We start from the raw sequence: 18,091 nt of genomic DNA, 5'->3' as shown, positions 1-18,091 counted from the left end.
AAAAAAAAGTTTGTGAAAGTGGCCTGACGTCACACTCCCACAATGCTTACCGCCCCATAACTCGGCTGCAGCCTGAGGAGAGCCAGACACTCTCAGGCCCCGAATATAGAAAAATTATTGGAAAAAATCGGAAAAAAATCCCAAAAGGACAGATCGAGGGCAGAAAAACAGGGCGAGGAGCGGCGGCGGGGCTCTCCCACGGCGGGATTCTGGTCCGGTCCGGGATGGAAGGTTACCGGGGCTCCATGTGAAATTGACTAATGCGGTGCTGGAAACTTTTTGGTGGGTAAACTGCTCGCTTTTTTTTTCTCCTTCTTCTCTCTCTCTGTGCCTCTAAGAGCTCATAATGTGGCTGCACGTCCTCGTGTGTGCATGTGAGGCTTTTAAAACCACTTCGCTGACGCCTCGGCTCGCTGACAACATCGACGACACTTGAATTGTTGTGAATTTGTTGTTCCCGACGCGCGATCCGGGCTTTGCGTAATTTTACGCATTTTTTTTTTTTTTTTTTAAATTTCATTTTTTTTTATGTGTGTGTGTGTTTTCATGGCAGCGTGGAAGCAGTCTGGCTATTTAATTAGTAATTCCGCTGATCGCCTTCTCTCTTCTTTCGGTAAATGTGCTGCAAACGTGTGAAGTTGTTCCACTCGGTGCACTTTGTCCAGCGGCCCCTCGCTGTTGACGTTTGATGTTTCTTTGCAAGTTTTTTCTTTCTTTCTTTTTTTTTTTGGAGCAATTTCCCAAGTTTTGATCAAGTGTGGCGTGTTGCCGTGGACGGGACGGTCCCACGGTGGGCTCTGCAACACGGTGCCACAAAGCTGCTGTAAAGTGGAGCCACATTAGTTTCTGTGTGTGTGTGTGTGTGTGTGTGTGTGTGTGTGTGTGTGTGTGCGCATCATACATTCTTTAAATTAGGACTTTAGTGGCTGATATTGAGTCTCCCCTCCACCACCTCCACCTCCACCAACCAATCCCTCCTCCTCCTCCTCCTCCTCCTCCTCCTCCATTGTTGCGGCCTGAATCCACCAAGTTTTGGGGTTCATGTCACCGGTCGGATGTTTTTGTGTGTCTGTTGTGAGAGGTTGTGTTTTCCTTGCAGGCGGGTGGGTAAATAGCAAAGAGGAGGAGGAGGAGGAGGGGTGGAGGTCACAATGTGGGGGTTCAGTTTCTGCACTTGTTACTGATATCTGACCCCCTTTTTTTTTTTTTTTAACACTTTTAAATCTCCTTGACATTGCTGCTGTGTTGTGTTGTTTGGTGCATCTGCTGCGGTTGTGTTGCCTGAACTCAGAGTGAACTTCTGGGATGTTCAGGTGTTTTTATTCCATCTGCTCCTTCCTGTGATTGTCCGTGGATCTTCGCCGCACAGCTGCACGCCACGCTTATTCTCGTTATCGATTAATTTGCCGGCTGGGTTTCGGCGATTATTCGGTTAATGAACGATTAATCGAGCCAACAGCTTTTAAAAACCCTCCAAAACCATCGCTGCGGCTGCTCATCGATGAGTTGTTTGGTTTATAAAGTGTCAGAAAATGTTTAAAAGTCCTCAGTGGTCTTGTTTTTATCCAGAAATATTCAGTTTACTGTCAACAACCCACACAAAATATTCACATTTAGGAAGCTGGAATTAGAGGATTTAAACTTTCAATTTCCTTAAAAATGTACTCGATAAGATTTAATCAATTATTAGGACAGCTGGTGATTAGCTTCATAGTTGACAATTAGTCAATTAGTTTATTAATCATTACACAAAACACTGAACCCTAAATGTTGAATTCATTTTCAGATTAGCTGCAGATTAATTGTTTAAGAGAATAAGACTCGATAACCTGTTGATCATTTTCTCGGTTGATTTATTAGTTGTTTGGTTTCTGAAATGTCAGAAAATAGTGAAAAACATTGATTTAAATGTCCTCAAATGTCTTGTTTTGTCCCCCAACCCCCCCCGAAGATATTCAGGTTATTGTCATAAAAGAGGAAAGAAACCACAAAATATTCACATTAAATCAACTGGAATCAGAGAAATTAGACTTTGTTTTCTTCTCAATTCGATCAATCAATTATTAAGACAGTTGGTGATTAATTATATAGCTGAAAACTGATCGATTAATCGTTGCATCTTCGCACAAAACATAAAGTCTGGAACCCAAAACAACTGAATTAATTTCCAGATTAGTTACAGATTGACTTTCTTAATAGAATAAAGCTCAATAATCTGTTAATTATCTTCTCAGTGTGTCTATCAGTTAATGAAATGAAAGAAAATAGTGAAAAATATCTATTAGTTTTGTCCACAGTCCAAAGATATCGAGTTTTCTGTCGCTGCGAAGGAAAGAAACGAGAAAATAGTGACATTTAGGAAGCTAGAATCAGAGGATTTAGACTTTATTTTATTAAAAATGTACAGTTAGTTGGTGATTAATTTCACAGTTAACAACTAATCAATTAAATGATTACTTGATTAAACTTTACAGCTGCACACAAAACACAAAAGTCCTCCAAACTGGCAACCTAAAGCGAACAGAAACAGAATTAATTTTGAGGATAGCTGCGTGTTACTGATCCAGATAACTGGGTGGATGCAAGTAGTGACTGTCAGCAAAATGAAGGCCGCTGCTAACAGTTATGTTCTCGTGTATTGATGAGTTGTTTGGTTTCTAAAATGGTAAAAAATGTGTTTGTCAGAGTTAAAGAATAACGTCCTTCAATGCTCTATTTTGTCCACAAACTAAAGATGTTCAGTTGACTGTCAAAGAGGAGGAAAGAAATCAGGAAATATTCACAATTTAGAAGCAAAAGTCTTTGACACTTCGATGACCTAAACGGCTGGTGATTAATTTAAATAGTTGACAACTGATCAGTTAATCGTCGCAGCTTTACACAAAGTCCTCAACACTGGCAGGCGAAGACAACTTGTAAAATGTTTTAAATAGGTAAATATAGTAGTAAATAGTTATTAAAAATCACTCAAACTCAATAACTGAATACAAAAATAGGTGGTGATTAATGTAATAGTTGACAACTAATCGATTAATCGATTGTTTGTTGCCGCTTTGCACAAAACAAAAAGTCCATAAAACTGGTTAGGCTCAAAAAAAGTGGGTTCATTTTTAAAACAGTTAAACATAGTAGGAAATGTATAGTTGTATCAGTTCCTAAAAATCACTTGAGCTCAAAAAATGAGTTAATTTTCAAAATAGTTAAATATTGTCGTAAACAGCGCTTTCAAAACGCCTCAAACTGAATAATTGATTATGAAAAATAGCTAATAACTACTCGATTAATTAATCAAGGCAGGTTTCCAGAAAGTCCTAGAACTTAAAAAAGGATTTTCAATATATATAAATACAGGAGTAAACACTGTTGGAAATAGTTTAGACAAACAACAACAAAACAAAACAACAACAAAAACCCAAACGTAAAAACCATGAGAACTGAATCGATTACTAAAACAGTTGGTGACTAATACAACTGTCGACAACTAATCGATTATTTGTTTGCACCAAACAAAAAGCTCCTAAAAATGGTAGGCTAGAGCTCAAAAAATGAGTTAATTTTCAAAAATAGTTAAATATTGTAGTAAACAGTGCTTTCAAAACCCCTGAAACTGATGATGGAAAAATAGCCCAAAACTACTCGATTAATCGATTAATCAACGCAGGTTTCCAGAAAGTCCTCCAAACTGGAAAAGTAGAACTTTAAAAATGAATTATTATGTCACTACAGATAAATACAGCAGTAAAAAGTTAAAAAATCTAACTTTCAAACCACTCAAACTGAATAATCGATTACTAAAATAGTTGGTGACTAATTCAACCCCTGACAACTAGTCGATTAATCGATAGTTGACATATACGCTCCATGCAGATGTGGTGACTCGCTGTAGTTAACCTGATCACTAAGACACCATCTAGTTAAACTGAACAGATAAAACACATGAACACACACAGTGCTGAGGTTCTTTCTCCTTCCAGCAGCTGAACTCAGATCAGTTCAGGCTGGTTAAGTTCTGATGGCGTCTTCCCTCCACCTCAGCCCTGCAGCTCTGAGTCAAGCGAGTGCCACCGAGGCCTGCAGCTACATAATAAGGAAATGGAAGTGAGTTTGTCACGAGACAATGCCTTTGTTGCTGCCACTCGCGCCGCAAGTCGAGACCCATGTGTTGATGTTTGCTGCTTTCTGACTCGGAGCAGGCGGCTGGCGACTGTTGTTGTCGAGGTGTTTTCAGAAGCAGGGACTTGAGTTTTTGACATTAATGGAGATGTTGGAGGTGGATTTGTGAACCGAGGTGGTGAAAAAAAATCTAATTTTAACTCAAACACACCCCCTCATATTCACGTGTGTGCTCTCCCAGAGTGTGTTCTGCAAAAGTTTACTTACAGCGTGTTGAGAACTTAAGTCGATGATGGATTCTGACACCGTGTTGACAAAAATTAAGCTGAGATCGACCTCCAGAAAATCTAACTTTCATTCGTCCTTTAATATTTGTGTTTATTTTTGGTCTTTTATTTTGAAGGGACAGCGTGTGAGTTAGCTAGTGGCTAATTTTCATCTGTTGTCCCAGAAAGAGGACAACCGCAGAGCAATAAATACACGATATGTAAAAATACTTAACTCTGTAGTCCATCAGTGTGAGATAATCCATAAAATCAGTGAATTATTATTGATTATTGGTGGTGATTGCAGCTAAACCTCGAGGCTGGTTTCACTTTAATGCAATAAAACAGACCAGAGTTTTGGTAGCTAACATGCACAAGACTTGTTTTATTATTCCATTTGCAATAAAACACCTTTCACGTCCAGTTTGTAGCACATAATTAATACGTTTAGCAGGAGGAATATGAACCAACCTGACTTACTTTCTGATTCTTCTGTTACGCAGACAAACACGTATTTTTATTTTTTTCTTCTTCTCGTAAATACATTAAAATCCCTCCCACTCCTCCGTATGTCTCTGGCGGCCGTAAACTCCTGATGATTGGTGTTATTCTGGTGTTAAAGCATTCCTGGCTGCTCAGAAATGTTCTGCGCCGGCCCGGGTGCGTGAACCAGCTTCTTCTCATTAAGGTCCATGCATCGCCTTACATTGCTTCCATGCCCCTGTGGTCGGCCGGCAGCGTGTTTCATGTTTGCCTTTGTGATTGAGCGAGTGTGTTTTCCTCAGAGAGCTCACACACACACACACACACACACACACACACACACACACACACATGCCTGTTTGTGAGATCTGTAGATGTGTGTGTGTGTGCTTGAGCTCCTGGTGTGAGAAAGAGCTGTTTTTTTGGAGTTGGAGGGAGGTCTTCTCCTTCTGAAAAATCCCCCACAATTCCTTGCACCTCTGCGGGCAGCAGCAGCAGTGTTGGTGGTGGTGGTGGTGGCGGCAGCGAAGGTGGCGGCGGCGGCGGCAGCAACAGCAGGCTGATTTCCATGAGAAAAGAGCATCAGTTGGGTTAATGGGAGGGACAGCCCTCTGAGGGGACAAATGGTAGTTAATAACCAGGGAAGAATCGGAAAAGCTCTGATCCCTCTCTTTGTACTTCTTCACCTTCTTGAGGCAGGGATGGGCCGGGCCGGGGCTGGGGTGGGGGGTTGCAGAGGGAACAAGGGACACCGGGTTCATGCTAGAATGGATGTTGGTCGCCGAAGGGCTGCGAGGAGATTGTGCTATTTGTTATTTTCTCAGGACAGCGGCGAGCTGCGAGCCTGAGAACCGCGAGGAAGTCGGGGGGCATCTCGCCAGCAGTTTGTGTATTTGCCCCGTTTTGTGTACTCGCCGGAGCGTTTACATGCATACGTGTTGGGTGTCGCTGGACGGGATTTATTTATACGTGAGGTTTCGCACAGTAGCTGCTGGTCGCTTTGAGAGGACGATGGTGGAAAGAGAAGTTACGTCTTTAACCCATGTAGTGAACCAAAGTACGATGAAGTTATGTATTGTCATGAAGAAAGTTTAATTCTTAAAGTTCTGGTGCAACGTCTAATTCAACGTTCTGGTAACTTGGTGTCTTTTGTTAAATTAATATAAAGAGTTTTGTGGAGAAATAGCTCATTTCCCCCAAGTATCAAAAAACTACAGTATTAGAACTCAGGTAATGAATTTCCAAAAAATAAACCCCTCATATTAAATAGTGGACTCTCCCATAGTGTGTTTCACTCATGTTTTGTCCTTTATTCCAAACTTTTGCACAAGTTTACTTACAGATCGTTTGTAATTTTACGTTTTCTCTCTGTATGTTAAAACTGTGTTACCAAAAAGTTCAGACTGACGCCCCAAAAATCAAAACTAGACTCGTACGTTTCCCTTTTTTTTTTTTTTTTTTTACAAATGAAAATTAAATTTGCAATAAAATGGACCATTGTACACCATAGTTACACTGTGACAGTTTTGGTGTCTAACTTTAGCACCATGTTTGTCGTTTATTATTTCGTTTGCATTAATGTGTCACAGTTGGATATAGTCAGTACTTTTCCGGCTACAGTCTGATGTGACCGCTAACATATGGCAAAACGTTAGCAAACTTTTAGTACATGTAGAAAAGAAATCTGTTTTATGATTATTCTTGTTCTGGTGTTCTGGTGGAGTTTTAGCATCTGAAGTTTATCCGGTACTTACAGGTGGTTTGCTGCTGCAGCAACAAGTGGCCTGTAGCTTTTCATGGCTAACATTAGCTTAATGTTTGTTGCTTGTAGCTCATGGTGGCTAATGTTAGCTTAGCGTTAGCAAACTTTGGATGTTTCTATGTAACTGACATTACAGATTTTATTTTGACCATATGATTCATTTTGTGCTGTTGTTGGGCTATGTTTTAGCATCTAAAATTATCCCAACAGGATTTGCTGCCATCACGTCGCGTGCGTTATGGTGGCTAATTTTAGTTCACGTTAACGTTTCCGCTAATGTTTTTCTGTAACTGACATTACTTAATCTGTTTGCTGACTTTTATAATCTTTCTTGTACTACTTTCACACTGTTATTCTATGTTTTGCATTTAAAAAGTACCCCAATATTGTCCAGGAATTTGCTGCCATCATGTGGCCTGTAGCTTATGGCGACTAATGGTAGCTAACATTAGCACACTAGATATTTACGTGTAACAGACTTTACTAAATCTGTGTGTCGACTTCATTCGTTTTTCTTGTGCTACTATAAAATCACCCTGATTATTTTAAATAGTTTGCCTTGTGCTTTCATTACGCTATGTTGTAGCATGTGAAATAATCCAAGCATGTGGCTTATAGCTTAGGGTGGCTAATGTTAGCCAATGTTAGCACACTTTAGATAGATAATTTTATTTAACTGATGTTCCAAAATCTGTTTTGTTGACTGTATTATGATTCTTGTGCTACTGATGCTATGTTTTAGCTTTTACCATTACCTCAATATTGCTATATTGCTAGCGTTAGCCACATGAGGCTAGCTTATGATGACTAATATCAGTTAATGCAATTTAAAAAAAATATTTATTCCTGTGCAATTGACCTTGCTGAGTGCGTCTGTTGATTTAATGATTCTTTAGTGGGAAAAATAATTCATGACCATGTAAATTGTAGTTTGAGCGAATAATCGTAAACAAAGGTTCACTTACAGCCCCGGAGTTAAGCTCATTTCATGGTCTTTTTGATCACGTTACATTCTGTTTAAGACCCAGGAGAACGCTCGTCGGTGGATTTTTGTCTTTTCATTTTATAACTGCATTTATGCTGCGTTCTAAAAATCAACCATCGTCCCGTAATTAACGACCACCTTGTTCGGCAAAAGCGAACTTAAAGGATTTAGCGGATACTTGCTGCCAACGCAGTTTTTCTTTCTAACATTTCTATAAAATGTTATTGCTGTGCCCGATTAATAAAATATGACATTAAACATTTTCATATCACTCTTTTGCATTAAACTAATAGGACTTTTATTCAGAATAAAAGCACGGCGGGTGCAAAAATGTGCACCGAACGTCACTCTTCGCCGGCTTTATAGTGAATTCAGCGCCGTGTACGTTTACAACGTTTAGCTGGCAGCCGTGACAGAAAAAGAACGATGCTTTGCTGTGTGTTACGCTGATTGGAAACAGACACACACACACACACACACACACACACTCCTGCATATGCACAGATATTTACAAGGCTAATTAAAGTAAAAAAAACAACCTTCACGTTTTCATTTTTTTTATTATGCATAGGCACAAAGTTAATAACGCGCTCAAGTGTTGTGGACCGGCGCACATTCTGACGGGTCCTGCAGCATGCCGGTCAGAAATAGTAAGAGGATGCTAGATGCTTGAACCACATATTGCCACTTTTCCTTGCGGATCTTTTTCTAGGAAGAGCCGGGCAGCTGTGGCTTTTCAGAACCTACATCCATCCATCAAGCAGCACCCATGGTTTACACCACACGGCACATGCACTCCTTCTTTTTTTCTACCCCTCCCTTCTTTCTCCCATTTCGCTCTGTCCATCTATCCCTCTCTGTTTTTCGCCCTTCATCCATCCTTCTCTCCCAGACTGAGTTTACAGCCCCCGGGCCACTTCCGCCAGGCTGTCTGCAACAGATTTATTAATAGGCTTTTCTCTCTGCAGTAAACACAGCGTTGGTTTAAGGGGGTCGTCCCTCAGACACTGATAGACTTGTGCTTAACCTTCGGCACCGGCTGGGTTGGGAATAGAGGAAGGCCTGTTGCTCTCAGAGATGATCCGATGCAGGTTAAGTCACAGTGAGGCGGCTGGAAGTAAACACAAGCGGGGGGGGAAACACAGGTGATTTGTAGCCAAAGAGTGCGTCGGATGTGCAGATTTTGAGAGTTCAGGTGGAGTTCGGTGAGCCGAGGAGCAGCACAGGAGACGTCAGAAAGGTCGTTTATGGGGTTTGTGGAGTTATAGACGTTGGAAGTGGTTGACGAAACAATCTCAGACGTTCCTTCCCAACTCCTTTTAGTTCAAGAAGCCTCGTACGTGGTTCTGTCACGCTACTACCATGAGCGTGAACGTGTTATGATGCAAGATGAGGAGCTGGTCCGGGCAGTCGGATGCACATTATATAGCTTCTGCATTGACATGTATATCCGCATTGCTGGAAGTGAGTTGGCAAGAAAACTCACATTTACAAAAACTTCATCCAAAAGTCTTGGAGTTTGTTGACATGCAGGCTCCACACGTGCAAAAAAAGAAACGCGACGTCAGTTCTATTTTGGCTGCAGGAAGGATGATGGTGACCAAAAGCAGGTCTGCGGGGTTTTGCAGTTGTTGCCTCGTCTGATTTGTTTGAACCGTTTGAATCAGCAGCACAAAAGTTTGTGTAAGAAATCCAGATGTGAACGTCATCCAGAGAGACAACACACTGGTTTGGACGCCTTCGATGGAGTTTACAGCGTCGCTACACGGATTTTAGGAATAATTATCTTTGATGCAGATGTTTGCAGCGACCCGAGATCCTAGAATGAGAGTCAAGTGATTTTCTCAAAAATCGTGAAGCCCTATTGGACAACATGAAAATGTCAGAAAGAGAAAATAGAGGACGTGACATAAAGAACAAGCATCATGACTGTTGGTTTTCTTGGCTCGTGTGAAGTCTTGCCATGCAAACAGTCCACAAGCTGTTGAGTTCTGGGCGGACGCAGAGATCATGAATCGATGTTTCTACGATGGTCGAGCTGCCTGACACATATGGCAGTTTGCTATGTGTGTTTTTTGGATTTTTAGATTTCTCATTTCTACCGCTGTGGATTTGCTGGCTGAGACGACGGTCACCAGCAGATTTGGGCCTCGTCTTGACCGTCCACTGGTCCGCTCTGTGAAGCGAGTCGGCCATTTTGTCGTGCTGACCTGCTGCCGTTCCTTCAGCTGGTGTCCACTAAAAAACTCCTGCAGAAATTAAAAACACAAGCTCGTCTCCCAAACTGAGTTAAATAATGAGGTTTAGTTTCTGTTGGTTTCACTGAACTTAAACCCAGAGACACTTCAGAGCGCTGATATGTTTAATTTGGGCGACGCTCTGCCGTTGAATGAAGCCTCGCTGAGGTTACGCTCCGACCGTAGCTGCCAGCTAATGTGATTTTCTCACATAGTGACAGAAATAGCAGCTCTCTGGTGTCCGCCGCCTCCAAACGCGGTGCAGATGTTCTGCTGCATGCAACAGACGACGACACCGAGTATCTGGTGCATTGTGATGCGAGTCGTGTCACGTGTAGTAAAAACACCAGGTGGACGATCTGAATACAGCTTCTTATTAGCGGCAGCTAGTTGAGCTAATGAAGGCCTGTGAATGTCTCTGCTGACTTCTTAGTGCTTCAGATTGGCTCGTTTTTAAAAGGATTCTGCAAAAGTGTCTTAAATGTTTAGCTGATGGCTGCGTAGTTGTTGTTGTTATTATTATTGTGTACGACTAAGGGCTTCATTCCTGGAGGTAAAGATGTGCATTCGTACCATAGACTGTATAAAAGATGGACGTAGCTACCGTGACGTCACCCGTTGGTTTCTGCTCTGAGAAAATGAAGCCAGGGTTTTGCTACTTCCTGGTTGACATCTTGGATTTTTGGAGCCAGTGACGCAAAAGTCATCAGAGGGGGGCGGAGCCACAGGAGCAGCGATTGGTCAGACGGATTGAGAAGCGGGCCCTCTCTGCCCGCCCACATTTACCGCCTTCGCTTCATCTGCATCGTCGCTACCGACTGTCAATCAAGCCAGCCACGCCCCTTGCCCCGTAAAATGTTGACGATTTTTTAAAAATTCAGTATTGATTTATTTTCAGATTGGCCACCTGATCTCTGGATTTGACCATGAAAACTAATAAAAAAAAATAAATCCTGAGCTGTAGGAATGCAGTATTTGGTGATCTGTGATCACTTCTTTTCCAATTCCAGTCTATGGGAGCCAGGGCTTTTTGGAGCCAGCAGCTAGTGGACGTAGTGATATTGCAGGTTTTTGACACTTCCAGGTTGGCTTCATTTTTTGGGGCCGGTTGCTACGTCCATCTTTTATACAGTCTATGGTTCATACCTGCTGTTGGGTCAACCTGTGCTGTCGTATAGAGCGGCCAAAGTCTAGTATTTGAAGTATGTTAAAGATTTAAGGTTGTTTGACTGCGACTTTAAAAAAGTGTTTAGCTGTGATTCCTGGTGTATAAACATCTTTAAATCCAACAGAGAGCGATGCCGTTACCCTTAAAGTGGATATGTTAACTTCTTGTGCTGGCAGTTTTTGACACACTGGAGGAAAAGCCAACCTCTACGTGTCCTGAAATTCGTATCTTGTTTTTCTCTTTTTCCCCTTAAACCCTCCAAAATAAGTCGCTCCTCTGCCTGGGATGTAATGCAGGATTAAATTCCTGCAAACCCCTAAAGAAGATCCAAAAAATTGTGTCGGTAACGGCTGCAAAACCCAATAAATCACAGACTTCCCTCTAATTAAAACTGCTGATGAGAGTATAAATAACATGAATCATTAATGTTTAGTGGCGTCTGTATTATAACCAGACTGGATGCAACAGAAACGAAGTCGACCAAGTGGGGCGTCTTGGTGGCGTTTCTGGTGAAACCTTCTTAAATATGGTGACGGTTGGGTTTTTACAACAGATAAGGCCTCAGCGTGCTGTGGTTTTAGCATCACCGTGGGATGTGGTGGATGAAATACCTTCTCTGGTTCCTGTTGGTTTGACTCACGGCTCCTGAACTGGATTTTTAAATATTGCAAACGCGGCAGAACGTGATGTATAAGCGACCTGGATTTGAAGCTTTCGGCGGCGAACGTCCCCCGATCACGTTGGAAATCGTAGAAAATCAGTTCAGTTTTCTGCAGCGTCAAAGCCCGACAGTCTGTATGGCAAAGTTACACGCAAATATAGAAAACTATGGAGGCTCAAAAGACAACATCTGCATGCAGCTGATGTTAAAACTGAAATACAAGAACCACTGGTCCAACTGTGGCTCCAAGTTTTAGGTTCCAACAGGAGCAGAAAGTCTACTGAACAAAGACTGGATGAAAAATTTGGATTAAACTCTCTGATCAGATGACATTAAAATCACCGCAGCTCCCCCAGAGGAACAAATCCCATCCCATAATACATGGGTAATAAGCTACACAGTTAGCCGGGCATGCTAACATAAACACGATTTAATCCATTCCTTAAATGTGGAAGTTTGGATGTGTTATTGCTCTTAATTGACACGAGGGTTGCTCGGCTTTATGTTGGAACATTCGTAAAACAGATTTTTTTAAAAACATCATTACTCAGTTCTTTCAGGACTACATGTGTAGCTCTACACGCTCTGACATTTACTATATTGGATTTATTGTCCGTATAAATCATTCTGAACAATGGAAATCCTTCAGATCTTTTCAGATTCAAGTCGGGGGAAACATTTTGAGATGAAACATGTGCAGCGCTTTAACTGTCAGCAGGCGTTTACCAGAGTCTGAAGCTGTGACAACGCTCAGATTCTCTACTTTCCGATGGTCCTTGAACTACTCGTCTGTGGCGCGCCGCTGCGTCAGAGGGATTTAAACGTCGCCGAGCTCGATGCTGTGACGTTTCATGATGTCTTATTTAAAAATAAAGGCTTTCTACTCACCAAATCCTGCATCCACGAAGCAATCAGTGACTCAGCTAATTCACCCGACAAAAATTCAGGGACTTTTCCTCGGATCTCGCAGGAAGTGTTTACGCAGAGCGGAGAGACGAGCACGGAAACAAATTAAACATGTAAGCTGTAAAATATCTTTAGTATGTGGAGTCACCGTTTCCTGTATTAGTAACACCTGTGGGCACTCGGAGGAATGTTGATTTTTGTAACTGTGGTTTAGGAGAGTCAACTTTTATATCTTTATTAAATTGCACCGGAGACAGTTTCAAGTCCTCTCTCCTTCTAGTCGTGCTGTTTCCATAGAGGTGCGGGACTTTATTTTGTAGTAAAATAATAAAAACAAGCCCAGAATATTGCCGGGCTTCAGAGGGATAACTCTCTGATGGATTGTCCCAGCTCGGCTTTAGGTTAACGAGAGCTTCAAAATGTCGTCTCTTCTGTTGGTTTCAGTTCTTTAAATTGACACGACTGTTATTTCTTATTAAAAAAATGAGCCTTAACAACACAGAACACCTCCACAGCTCGTCTTCTCTGAGAACAGACGTCATTTCTTGCAGTCAAACATGAGCCGAGGGGGGAAAAATGTCCTCTGAGGCGTTCAGAGGGTTAAAAACGGTCCTGCAGCGAGCGTTCAGGTGTCCGCGGATGAAACCGAGCCTCTGGACGGACCGAGCGAGCGGTGCTGGACGCTGCTTGTGTTTACGGCGGCGGGTGTTGCTTCCGTGATGGATCTGCTCGGAGCTGCAGCTCACAGATTTGGTTTCCTGGAGGTGGCAGAGATTGATGCCGGAGCGTGTTGAGCTGAAGGCTTCGGGTTACCGGATCGTTTGGTCCGGAGCTGTGAGCTGAACGCACTTTTATCTTTTTTTTTTTTTTACACAGTTGAGACAAGTGGGGCGGATGTTTGAGGACATTCGAGATAGTTGTTGCTGAATTAGGAAGCCAGACTCCAGAATAAAGTCGTACTTCAGGCCTGTTTAGTCGATAAAGTTTTTATGAGCTGCCGATTCGTCGCTTTGCTGGTGATGTGCAGCTGCAATTAACGTTTATTTAATTGGTTTTGAATAATGTAGCCTAAAAGCCAGAGATATTGAATCCTTAAATGCCTGAAAAGCAGCAAATCCTCCCGTTAGTGAAGCTGAAAAGTTGATTATTAATTAGGATTGATTATTTTCTGTCAGCAGCTAATTGTTTCGGCTCCAGTGTGGGTTTTTTTTTAATACTTGTTGATATTAAATGTTAATTATTCTTCATGTTTAAGGCGTCCTGGCTTCAGTTTCTTTGTCAGCTGTTTTACGATGTGAGTTTTTATTTATCTCACGTATTTAACTGACTTGAATAATTAAGTATTTATTCCTTAACGTGACTCATAATGAGCTGCAGCAGAGTTCTGACTAGAAAACAACGTTTTGAAAAGTTCTTTTCTTTTAAATCCTGCTGGTTTCACTTTTGCAGCCGATTCAGATTTTTCAGACGCGGCTGACGATTATTTCGTTCTTATTCAACCTGCTGGTTATTTCCCATATTTGTCGGTGAATTGTTTGTCTTTTAAAACGTCAGAAAAACGCTCCTGTTTGGTGTAAAAACCACCACAAAGTGATTCAAAACCAGAAAAAAGTCACGATGGACGAGCTGCAGCCAGAAAAATAACACAAATTAATAACTGATCACCAAAAGTGTCCAAGACTTGTTTGGTTTATTTTGGTTCTGATGGAGCGAACTTTGACAACAAATGAACTATTTAATTATTTTTAGGGCTGCAAAAGAAAAGGACAAACAGCTGATTAACAGACGGAGCTACACTAAACTAGAAGCTGTTTATTTTGATTTATTGTTTAATTTTAACGCAGCTTTTCAGTGATTGTTTAAAAAAAAAAAATTCAACGTAACTGGAGCCTTTTTGATATGTGCCATCTTTTTTGATAAAATGATAAACAGTTAATCGAATCAGAGAAACACCAGAAGATTTATCTCTTGTTAAAATGAATAAAAAAACAGTTTTCACTCCAAAGATTTTACTGGAGTTTGGAGCCTCTGATGCCGAAGAGTCGAGAACAAGAACCAGAGGTGGTTCTGCAGCTCCTTCATGTCCTGAATCTAAACACAAATCGAGGTTTTAGTCAATTTTAATGTATTTTTTATTATGTTTTTAATGCTTGAAATAGAAAAAAAAGCCAAAATTATGCAAGAAAAGAGGCAAACTGTAGCCGGGATCATAGGAGCTCCTGTTATCTGTTCACAAATGTTTTGATCTGAGCTGAACATTTTATTTTTTTGTCCACAGATGCTTTAGTTCTTTAAAAAGCGGCATCATGAGAACAAGCCCTGCAGTCAGACGTAGTCGTCCTCTAAACCCTGGACGTGTTTGTCACAATTTTTTTTCTGCAGGTTAAAACCATCATGCATTTATTTTACTAAGATTTGGCAATTAAACTTTAGGAGGGCTGCAGGTTTAGTCTCGATCATCTGCCTTCCTGTTGTCTGCTCATTTCAACTGGAAGTTTTAATGTATTCAGTCGCTTTGCTGGATCCAAAGCTGCCATTTCCACACAGTGTTAAAAATACTGTGGAGTCCTGCAGTTAAAGTACATCAGTACAGCCTTCTGAAAACTCTATTTTTCTGCAGGTTTATGCTAAATTCTGAAGCATTTATTTGTGTTTCTCTTCCCCTCCTGCCTTCTCCTGAGCAGGCTGCCGGGTTTAATCATCTGCTTTCCTGTTACCTGCTCCAGAACCGTCCGGTCCGAGCTGCTTTACCGACAGTGTAAAAGAGTGTTTTCTACTAAAATGCACTTCAACCCTCTGAAAGCTCCTGATTTTTTTGCTCCTGTCACTTTTCTTGCTGCAGCAGTTTGGACTGTTGAGATTATTCCTGAAACGCTGCAGGTTCAGTCGCCTGCTCTCCTGCTATCCGCTCACTTTCGATGGAAGCGTTTTTGCGCTCTGGGTTCGCGCGCTGCAGTCGAGGAATGCACCGGTACTGGACAGCCGAGTGTGCGGAGAGCTGCCGAGATTCAACACGTGACTCAGCGCGGAGTTATGTCCGTCTCGCTGTGTTTCCGGGACGCGGTAACGTTTTGAAATACGGACCTGTCCGTTTGGGCTCAGCGTACAGATGCCGATTTGTGAGTCAGCGAACGGGATGAAACCCGATCCGAGCGGCGGGAGAGTAGCAGCTCCTGACTCACCGCCGCTCGCCATTCAAGAGTTCAGCGGGAAGAAAAAAAAAAGAAGCAGAATGTAGCCACGGAGTCTGATGACACATCGCCTCTTCCTTCCTCACAAGTGATTTTTAATAAGTCCTCCGCCACCCTGCCCAAAGCAACAACCCTCCGCCCGCCAAATAACGCCAAGCAAAACCTCCAGATGCCTCCGAGGACAGAACACCAGACGAACCGAGCGTCTGCGTGCTTTTAAACAACGAACCTGACATGTACGATTCTCCGAGTTCTGTTGGTTTCATGTCACAGCCCGGCTCTGTTCTGTAACCGCCAGATCATCTTCAGTGCACGCTGGAGTGGAATAAAAGTAAAAGTTCTGCCTTCAGAATATCATGAGTGAAGTCAACCTGCTGAAGGAGTTTCTGTTGCGTTTTGACTCAGCATGGCTTCATTTTTCACTCATTTCCCTCCAGAAACAGCATCACCATGAACAATAACAACACATTAAATAACAGTAAATACCACCATTGCTCTATGCTTCCTATCTGACTTCTTTACTATGAGTTATTCTTACTTTTAGTGACTTTATTTTACTCTATATTTATTGTTGTTTTTTTTTGCACCAACCCACTAAATCTGTTTCTGATTCTGAATATAAAGACGTCACAGGTGTCCACTGTGCAGCACGACACGGTTACGATGCCAGAAATCGTAAAAAAGAAAAACTAAGTGGGGCGGCTGTGGCTCAGGTGGTAGAGCGGGTTGTCCTCTGATTGTAAGGTTGGTGGTTCGATCTCCTCCACAGTCCAAGTGTCCGTGGGCAAGACACTGAAGTTGCTCCCAATGGCAGGCAGCACCTTGCATGGCAGCTCTGTCACCATTGGTGTATGAATGGGTGAATGAGAAGCACATTGTAAAGCGCTATATAAGTGCTTTTACCATTTACCAAGTTGCATTATTTTGATAATTTATTTTACAAAAATTGGGGAAAAACAACCTGGAGTCTAGTTTTCCAAGTGTGCACAGGTGTCAGATATTTATTATAGATTTATTATAGATAGAAATATAGTATATATTTATATAACTTTGCTGTGTGTAAACACAACCTGCAGTTGAGCTGAGAAGTCCTTCACTTCTGGTCATGTGACTGATGGCTGCAGCTGAGTCACAGCTTCTCTGAGGATTGAAGAATTCTAAAGTTTTTACTCAATCTGATTTGAGCAAATGGTTTATTTTGCAGATATTATTATTCTACACACATAGAATAATGTCATTTTAATTAAATATCACCATTTTATCCTCAGATGTTGCTCAGTTTCCAGTGGAACAGAAGCAACGATGAGTAGCTGAAAGACTTTACTCACTTTGACCTTTTACGTTTTTAATAAGTCTCCATACTTGTCTCCTGTATGACCCACATTCCTCTCCAGGAATTATAATCCAAGATGTGAAGAGTTTGGTCCACAACAAGCCAACAAGTCAAGCTTGTGTCTGGTTTTGATTAAAACGAATGTTAAAATGTTAAATCTTAATCTGTTTTTCATCACAAAATGAGAGAATCCATCACAATACAAAGTCCTGCACCTCTATGGAAACAGAACAACTAGAAGCAGACAGAACTCAAACATACCTACTGTGTAGTGTGACACAGTTAGAAACCATGAATCATAAAAAAACAAAGAAAAAAAACAAAGTTGGATATGTGAGTATATACAACGTTTTCTAAAGGCTCACAGGTGTTACTGATACTGGAAATAAAGGCGACTGCACACACTGTAGATGTTCAACTAGTTATATACAGTCGTGACTCAATAATCTGACCCTTAACAATCCTAAACTTTGCTATCTGACAGGTTTTTAGGAAAAACAAACAGAACCCATTAAAAAACAGCCTTAACATACCGACAGCCTTGGATTCTGACTCCGACATGACATTTTATGTCACCAATCAGGATGACGGCGTATTATCTGACTGAACAATCCCACAGATTGGCTACGTTCACACTGCAGGACTTGATGCTTTATTGATAGACTTTGTTCTGCAGTTCACCTAAAAAACTCCCTGAATTTTTGCCATGTGACTGTTTGTCACAGCCGACTCTCTGGTGGCTTCTCAGTTCCGCTAAGGAGCACAGAATTTGTTTGTTTTTACGAGATGTGGCTTATTTTTGGTCAATTTTTAAACAACACAGAAATACGACAATTTTAGGGTTATTTTTGGTCGTTTTGTTTTGGTGGATGATGTCACACATGGCTAGTTCAAGGACTGTTGGAAATCTGAAAATTTGATGTTTTTATTCAGTTTTTTATGGTTTATTTCTAAGACAAATGGTGATTTTTTTTTGGTGAAACATG

At 41.5% G+C, this 18,091-nt stretch overlaps 1 protein-coding gene across 1 annotated transcript in view; it reads left to right on the top strand.

Moving 5' to 3' along the window:
* Positions 1-97: 97 nt before the first annotated feature.
* The window catches only part of plagl2 (pleiomorphic adenoma gene-like 2), a 58,851-nt gene continuing 40,857 nt past the window's right edge, over positions 98-18,091 (top strand). Inside the window, exon 1 of the mRNA XM_008300838.1 lies at positions 98-282. The gene's annotated coding sequence lies outside the window, so the exon portion shown is untranslated. The remainder of the gene's footprint in view (positions 283-18,091) is intronic.

Source organism: Stegastes partitus, unplaced genomic scaffold, assembly GCF_000690725.1.
Source record: "Stegastes partitus isolate 25-593 unplaced genomic scaffold, Stegastes_partitus-1.0.2 Scaffold1596, whole genome shotgun sequence".
In the NCBI taxonomy this organism is placed as follows: Eukaryota; Metazoa; Chordata; class Actinopteri; family Pomacentridae; genus Stegastes; species Stegastes partitus.
The sequence above is the reverse complement of the archived record's forward strand: the minus strand, read 5'-3'. Positions and strand labels throughout refer to the sequence as shown.